Genomic DNA, 7,218 nt, shown 5'->3' with positions numbered 1-7,218 from the left:
CGTGGACAGCATGGCCTGTGGGCAGCATGGCCCCATGGATGGCATAGCCCGTGGACAGTGGCGCTTGTAGACAGCGTGGCATGGCCCGTGGATGGCATGGCCCGTGGTTGGAAATGTCTGAAACCACGAACATCTAAAATGCGTGTTGCTGCCCTCGTCCCCTGACGTTGGTAAACAGATGCCGCCTGGCTCCTCATGGCATTCAGCGCCAGGGCAAGAAGGCCTCTGCCTGGCTCACACGCACATGCGCTTTCTTTGTTAAACCAGACTTTATTTCTGGACCTTTTAAAAAAGAATCGATGCGTTAAGTCTGAAGCTGATGGATCTGATGATTGTTGAAAAGTTTACCTCTCTAAGTTCATTTTTTAAACTCTACCATGGAGATAATCCCCTCACTCATAGATCGTTGTGATGTGCACACAGAATTTGGCAGGTGTCTGGCAAAACAAGCGCCTGGCTCGGAACAGTTCTGTGCCGGGTATTTCTCGGTGTGGGTGAACAGATGCCAGTTAGAAGAACTCAAGGTAGGTGACCCGGGTTCATCAGGACTGGCCAGCCCAGCCCAGTCTTTCTCAGAAACATGACGTAGGAGGATCTGAATCTTCGCAAGGACACTGTACCTAGTAGCTTCTCCCATGCTGGCCCTGGTCCTGGCTGATGGATTCGCCGGGGGCTCGCTCCCGGCTGGTGTGTGCCCACCACCTTTGGTTCCCTGCCGGGATCTTCATGTTAGATGCCTCCACTTTGGGGGAGTAGGAGAGGGGCATAACTGGGCTCATGCCTTCTCTCCCCCATTTCCCTGGGGTCCTAACACGGGGAGCAGGCCTGGGGAAGGGCCCAAGGTCACGGCCACTGATGAGTTGTTCCCTCACGATGCTCCCTGAGGAGAGGTTGTCCGCAGTGTTTGAATGGGTTAGCCCCGTTGGGGAATGTGCCTTTCTCTTGCAGCCTCCCCGGCCCCCTGGAAAAGAATCCTTCCTTGGCTAGGAAACAGCATCGCCGAGGCAGCCCTCAGACGGTCTGAGCCTGTGCTGCAATCAGCTCACAATAGGTGGGCCGGAAGGGAAGGCAATGCAGAACTTTACCAAACAAAAGGGCAGAGAGAGACACAAGAGAGGAGATAAAGATGGGACCAGGGGACGCACAGCTTCTGGAACTGAGAGCCTCGACCCTAGTTTCCACCTTGCATTTATTGGAAACTACCGAACAGCTGTTTGCTATTAGAACTGCAACATCATCTACAATAATAAAGAACAACTGCAACATCTACAATAAGGAACAACTGCAACATTTACAACAGAACAGGTGCAACATTTACAATAAGGTCAAAGTTAAACTTTTTTTCCCACAAGCCAGGTGTTCTCCAGGGGCAGGAAAGATGGTGCTGGGGTTTCTAACAGCCTGGCAGGCTCAGAAGACGTGGAAAGGGGAGCTGGAAGACGCCTCACTTCCCATGTGTCTGCAGTGGGCCCTGAGATTAGCCCCCCACCTGCCCTTGCTCGGGACCAAGTCCCTTCTCTGCCCCGCGGGGTGGAATTCCTGTCCCAGACAGGCCTTGAGGGCCCAGGCATCTCCTGGCACTGGGGGTTGTTTTCCCTGGTTTTATCCTCTTTTGGAACCACACACAAAAAATGTGTGCATGTGAGGTGAATAGGATGAAAATATTCCCAAACAGAGAACGAGGTGACACGAGACTCAGTTTATTAAAATGGGCAATGAGCTGACGGTCGAGGCTGGCTCAGCGTCTAATGAGTTCCAAACACGTTTCCAAGTCTTTACATACGTACAGAGCCACTGTTTTTTAACAAATCCTCAGCAGTTAGCCTTTAGCATCAATTATTTGACTCCTGGGACAGAGTCTGGAGGATAGCCCCGCATGGAGCTCCCAGTGGCCCTGTCCTGGGGGCCGAGGACAGCACTGTCCCCTCCCTGCGAGGGGGCGGACAGCACACACCACAGGCTGCCCACGGGGGCAGCTCGCGGAGCCTCAGTGCCGTGTTGGCCCTGGGCTCGGACACGTGGACCTTCGGCTTCTAGCCTCCCTGGGTTTCGAGTGGCTCCCATGTGGCCCAAAGCCCCCTTCCCGTTCGGCTGCCCAGCATGGCCCCGGCCCCCCGAGAAAAGGGACACCCTTCCTAGAGGTCACGTCCCAGGAGACCAGGGCAGGGGCCAGGCCCCACTGTGGGCGAGGCTGAGGTCGTCACCGCGCAGTACCGCGGAGGTGGCCTCCCCGTCGCTGGTGTCTTGGTGAGGGACTCTGGACCACCCACGGGCGCCGAGCAGAAGGCAGACGCCCACCTGCCGCCGCCAGCCAGAAAGCTGAGCTGGACGGGCCGGCCGATGGCGGCGAGGAGCCACTCTTCTCCTCTGATGGTTGGGTGCGCTCTGGGCCTGTTGGGTGAAAGGGCTGCTGCCTCTTTCCCAGCAGGCGCCAGCTGCTCCGATGACGTCTGTCTGCAATGTGGCGACGGAGGACCGGCTACCCCCGGGCCAGGCGCGTCCTCGATGCTGTGCTTTTGCCTTCCCTTGAGTGTAAACCCTCTGCCCAGCTGTCCCACGGTTCGAATCCCGAAACTTGGGGGGTCTGCCGGCTCTCTCCCCCCGCGCTGCTCTTTGCTGGGCTCTGGGCAGCTTTCCACGGGTCCTGCCTCACTCCAAATCTTGCAAATTGCTGAAGCGCAGCTTCCTCAGAAATCCAACAGGAAACCCGGGGAGCAGAGCGAACACGCTCGTCGCCCTCTGCTCGAGCTTCGTGGGGGCAGCGGGCGTGGTGCAGAATCGCGGTGCCGGGCCCGGAGAAGCTGCCCCAGTGCTGAGACGTCTCCAGCCGCCCAAACGCCGGGCCCTCACGCCTCCTCACCTCTTCTCTCTTCCCAGCTTGCCAGCACCTCTCTCCCGGTCTCCTGGTCTTGGGGCTCAAAGCCTGAGTGCCGAGCTCAGACAATCGGAACTTTTTAAATCTCAGCAACACCCTGGAACAGCGTGGCACTGGGAAGCTTCCTTAACCTCTCTGTGCCTTAGCTCCCTGCTCTGAAAAATGTGTTAATTATTGCAATTCCGTCATCTCGCAGATGGTTGTGGCGATTAAATGAGATAGTACGTAACAGGGGTGTCAGATGTTATGAGCTCAAAATTGGTGGTGACGGGGAAGCGGACGTGGCTCAACTGATAGAGCATCCGTCTACCATGTGGAGGGTCCAGGGTTTGATCCCCAGGGCCCCCTGACCCGTGTGGTGAACTGGCCCACGCGCAGTGCTGATGTGCGCAAGGAGTGCCGGGCCACACAGGGGCGCCCCCTGTGTAGGGGACCCCCATGCACAAGGTGTGCACCCCATAAGGAGAGCCGCCCCACGTGAAAAAAAGTGCAGCCCACCCAGGAGTGGCGCCGCACACACGGAATGCTGAGGCAGCAAGATGACATAACAAAAAAGAGATGCAGATTCCCAGTGCCACCTGATAATGCAAGTGGACGCAGAAGAACACAGCGAATGGACACAGAGAGCAGACAACGGGGCGGAAAGGGAGAGAAATAAGTAAAATAAATCTTAAAAAAAAAAAATTGGTGGTGACTAGTAGCTCTTTTAGCCAAAACCCTGGCTTTGTGGTCAGACACTGTCCTCTGCTTCTCTCTTGTGCCCCATCTCGCTCAGGCGCCCTCCTCTGTGCAGCCTCTTCCACTGCCTGCCCGTAGGGGCTAAGGCTGTAAGGACAGCCCTGACGCACTGCTGGGACACCTGGCAGGTCAGTCCTCAGGCGGAGCTCCAGCCAGGCTCGATGGGGCTTCCGCAGCCACCGGCCTGGCCACTCTCCTCTGGGAATCAGAGTGGCTAGGTGGGCCCCAGCGTGGGCCTCTGTATGAAATCCCACAGGGGATCCTGAGCACAGCCCGTGCCTGGGATCTGGTGGAGGGTGTCCGTGATCTGGACCCTGCAACCGCCTGCCCCCAACAGGTGGGGCTTCCGGCCAACACTGTGCGTGGGCACTCTTCTCTCTCCAGGGGAAGAGCTGCATGTGCAGAACCCAGAGGGCCCGGTTCGCCTTCCTTCCAGGTCTCCTCTTTCTGGACTAGCCAAGAGGAATTACTTTTTTTTTTTAAGATTCATTTTTATTTATTTCTCTCCCCTTCTCCCCCAGTTATCTGCTCTCTGTGTCCACTCACTGTGTGTTCTTCTGTGTCACTTGCATTCTTATCAGCAGCACCGGAAATCTGTGTTTTTTGGTGCGTCATCTTGCTGCATCAGCTCTCAATGTGTGCGGCACCACTCCTTGGGCAGACGGCAATTTTTTCGCGCAGGGTGGCTCTCATTATGGGGCGCACTCCTTGTGCATGGGGCTCCCCTATACGGAGGACACCCCTGCGTGGCACGGCACTCCTTGTGTGCCATAGCACTGCGCGTGGGTCAGCTCAGCACACAGGTCAGGAGGCCCTGGGTTTGGACCTCCCATGTGGTAGGCGGATACTCTATCCATTGAGCCAAATCCGCTTCCCACCAAGGGGAATTAATTCCACATCCGCCCCGTGGAACAGAGAATCCCAGCACTCCCGCAGATTCTGCCGCCACCCCCTGAGCCCCTGGGTGGTTTCCGTTCCCTCCCTGTCCTGCTTCCCCCGAGCCCTCCTTGCCGGCTCACTACTGAGTCAGTTATGAGCCACGCCCTCAGCGGCGTCAGCACCTGAGCTTACTGCCCTCCAGAGCTCAGTTCCTGGAGGTTGTAGGACGGAGGCCCCATGTCCTGCTGGCTGGCGCCCGAGGGTCTTTCTCAGCTCCCGAGGCGGCCACGCTCCTTGGCTTGTGGCCCCTCCCGGCGTCTTCAGAGCCAGCACGAGTGGTGAGATCCTTCTCGTGCCCCACGGCTCCCACCCAGCCAGGAAAGGCTCTCCACTTCTCAGGACCCGTGTGTTCACGCCGAGCCCACCAGCTAGTCTGGGGCCAGCTCTGCATCTCCACATCCCTAGCCCTCGGCATGGACATGAAGCCCCCTGGGCCGTGCGAGGCAACATATCCACAGGTTCTGGGATTAGGACATGGGCATCGTGGGGCCTTTATCCTGCCAGCCCACCCCTAGTGCCAGATGCTCCAAGTCCCTCTGCTCTGCTGCACCCCAAAATGTGACCTTGGAGCCTGGGACTGCTGAGGGTAGCACAGGGGCAGCTACTCTCTTGGGACCTCAGTGGTGGCTCCCAAAAATATGTCCATGCCCTAATCCCTGGAACCTGAGAACCTTGTTTGGAAAAGGTCTTGGCAGAGGTGATTAAGTGAATCTAGCCTGAGCCCATCCTGGTTATCTGGGCAGGCCCTAAATCCAATGACGGGCGCCCTGAGAAGAGGAGGCCCCGTGAAGAGGGACGCAGACCCTGGAGAGACGCTGCCGCAGCACGGGGAGCGCTCGGAGCCACCTGGAGCTGGAGGAGAAAAGGAAGGTCCCTCCCCAAAGCCGCGGAGGGAGCCTGGTCCTGCTGACACCTGGCGTTGGGCGTCTGAGCCCAGAACTGTCGGGATGCTTTTCTGTTGTTTGTTTTTTTATCCCCCCCCCCCCTTGCAGCTTGCTTGCTGTCTGCTGTCTGTGTCCATTCGCTGTGCGTTCTTCTGTGTCTGTATTTCTTTTTATTTACTCCCCCTGCCTTGTGACTTCCTTGTTGTCTGCTCTCTGTCCATTTGCTGTGCGTTCTGCTGGGTTTTTACTTGTCTCCCTTTTTGTTGCGTCATCTTGCTGAGTCTGCTCTCCACGGCGATTGCAGGCTGGGTGGCACTCCATAGCACCCGGGCCAGTGGCTCTCCACAGCATGCGGGCGAGCCTGCCTTCGCAAGGAGGCCCCGGGACGCGAACCCAGGGCCTCGCATATGGTAGACGGGAGCCCAACTGACTGAGCCACAGCCGCTTCCCTGTGTTGGTTTTTATTGTTGTATTTTTTTTCCTGAGGTACTGGGGCTGGGGATCAAACCTGGGACCTCACATGTGGCGAGCCAGCACCCACCAGTGAGCCATATCCACCCCCCTGAGTTGGGTTTTTGTTTTGTTTTGCTTTGCTTCTTGTTTGTTTTTTGTCTTTCCTTCCTCCTTCTCTCCTTCCCTCCCTTCCTTCCTCTCTTTTTATTTCTCTTTTTGTTCCTAGGAGGCACTGGGAAAGGAACCTGGGACCTCCCATGCAGGAAGCAGGTGCTTAACTGCTTGAGCCACATTGGCTCCTCATTTCTGCTATGAGCTCCTCGTTGGTGGTTCTTTGTTATAGCAGCAGCAGGCATCTGACACTGCAGGAAACACTTGGGAAAGGGTTGGTGTATTAGTCAGGGTTCTCTAGGGAATCAGAATCGACAGGAGATAAGTGTAAATAGTACGAGCTTTTATACAGTTCTCTCACTCAACAATGGGTATGCACAAGTCCAAATTCCGATGAGTTCCCGGGAGACATGGGCTCTCCGAAGTGGAGTTGGGAATTCTATCTCTGAATGCTGCAATCACTTCGCCTTTCAGGCCTTCAACTGATTGGATGAGACATCCCTCACTGTGGATGGCAATCTCCTTGGTTGATTGCAGATGTAATCAGCCATCTATGCAGTCACTCACTATGATTAAGTCCCATGAAGTATCCTTGGATTACAGTTAGCCTAGTGCTTGCTTGACCAGACGACTGGGCACCATTGCCTGACCAAGGTGACACACGAGCCTAATCCTCGCAGTCGGGGTTCGGCTGCTCCTGCCGAGAGGGCAGGCGTGTAGCTGGAGGCAGGGCCAGGATGTCCCTTGAGCACAGCCCCAGGGCCCCCACTGCCGTCAGTGTCCTTGCTCAGCCCTGGCGTCTCATCCCTGACTGTGACCTGTAGAGGAGCCGGAAGCCATGACTTCATCCCACAGGGTTGTGCCTGCCTGTCTCCAAGCCCTTCCCAGCCCCTCCCTGTTAAATACGTGTTTTCCTTAGTTGGTTGGAGACGCTTCTCTTGCTGTGACCACAGCACGCCTTCCTCCTTCATTTTCAATATCAGGAACTGAACACGGCTGTGGGTCCAGGTGAGGCAGGGAACCTCAGGTGGTCTGGGAGCCAATTTTGCCCTCGCCAGCCCTTTCCCCCCGGAGGCAATCCCGCCTGGCTGGCTCCCCCTGCCAAGCCCTGTGGGGGGCTCTCCCCCACCTCGAATCCTCCATGACCTTAGTGGCTCCACTCCACCCCCAAACTCTCCACCGTCAGGGGAAAACTTAAGAAGTTTTGTGTGTTTATCA

Source organism: Dasypus novemcinctus, chromosome 16 (assembly GCF_030445035.2).
Source record: "Dasypus novemcinctus isolate mDasNov1 chromosome 16, mDasNov1.1.hap2, whole genome shotgun sequence".
In the NCBI taxonomy this organism is placed as follows: Eukaryota; Metazoa; Chordata; class Mammalia; order Cingulata; family Dasypodidae; genus Dasypus; species Dasypus novemcinctus.
Note: the sequence above shows the minus strand (reverse complement) of the source record.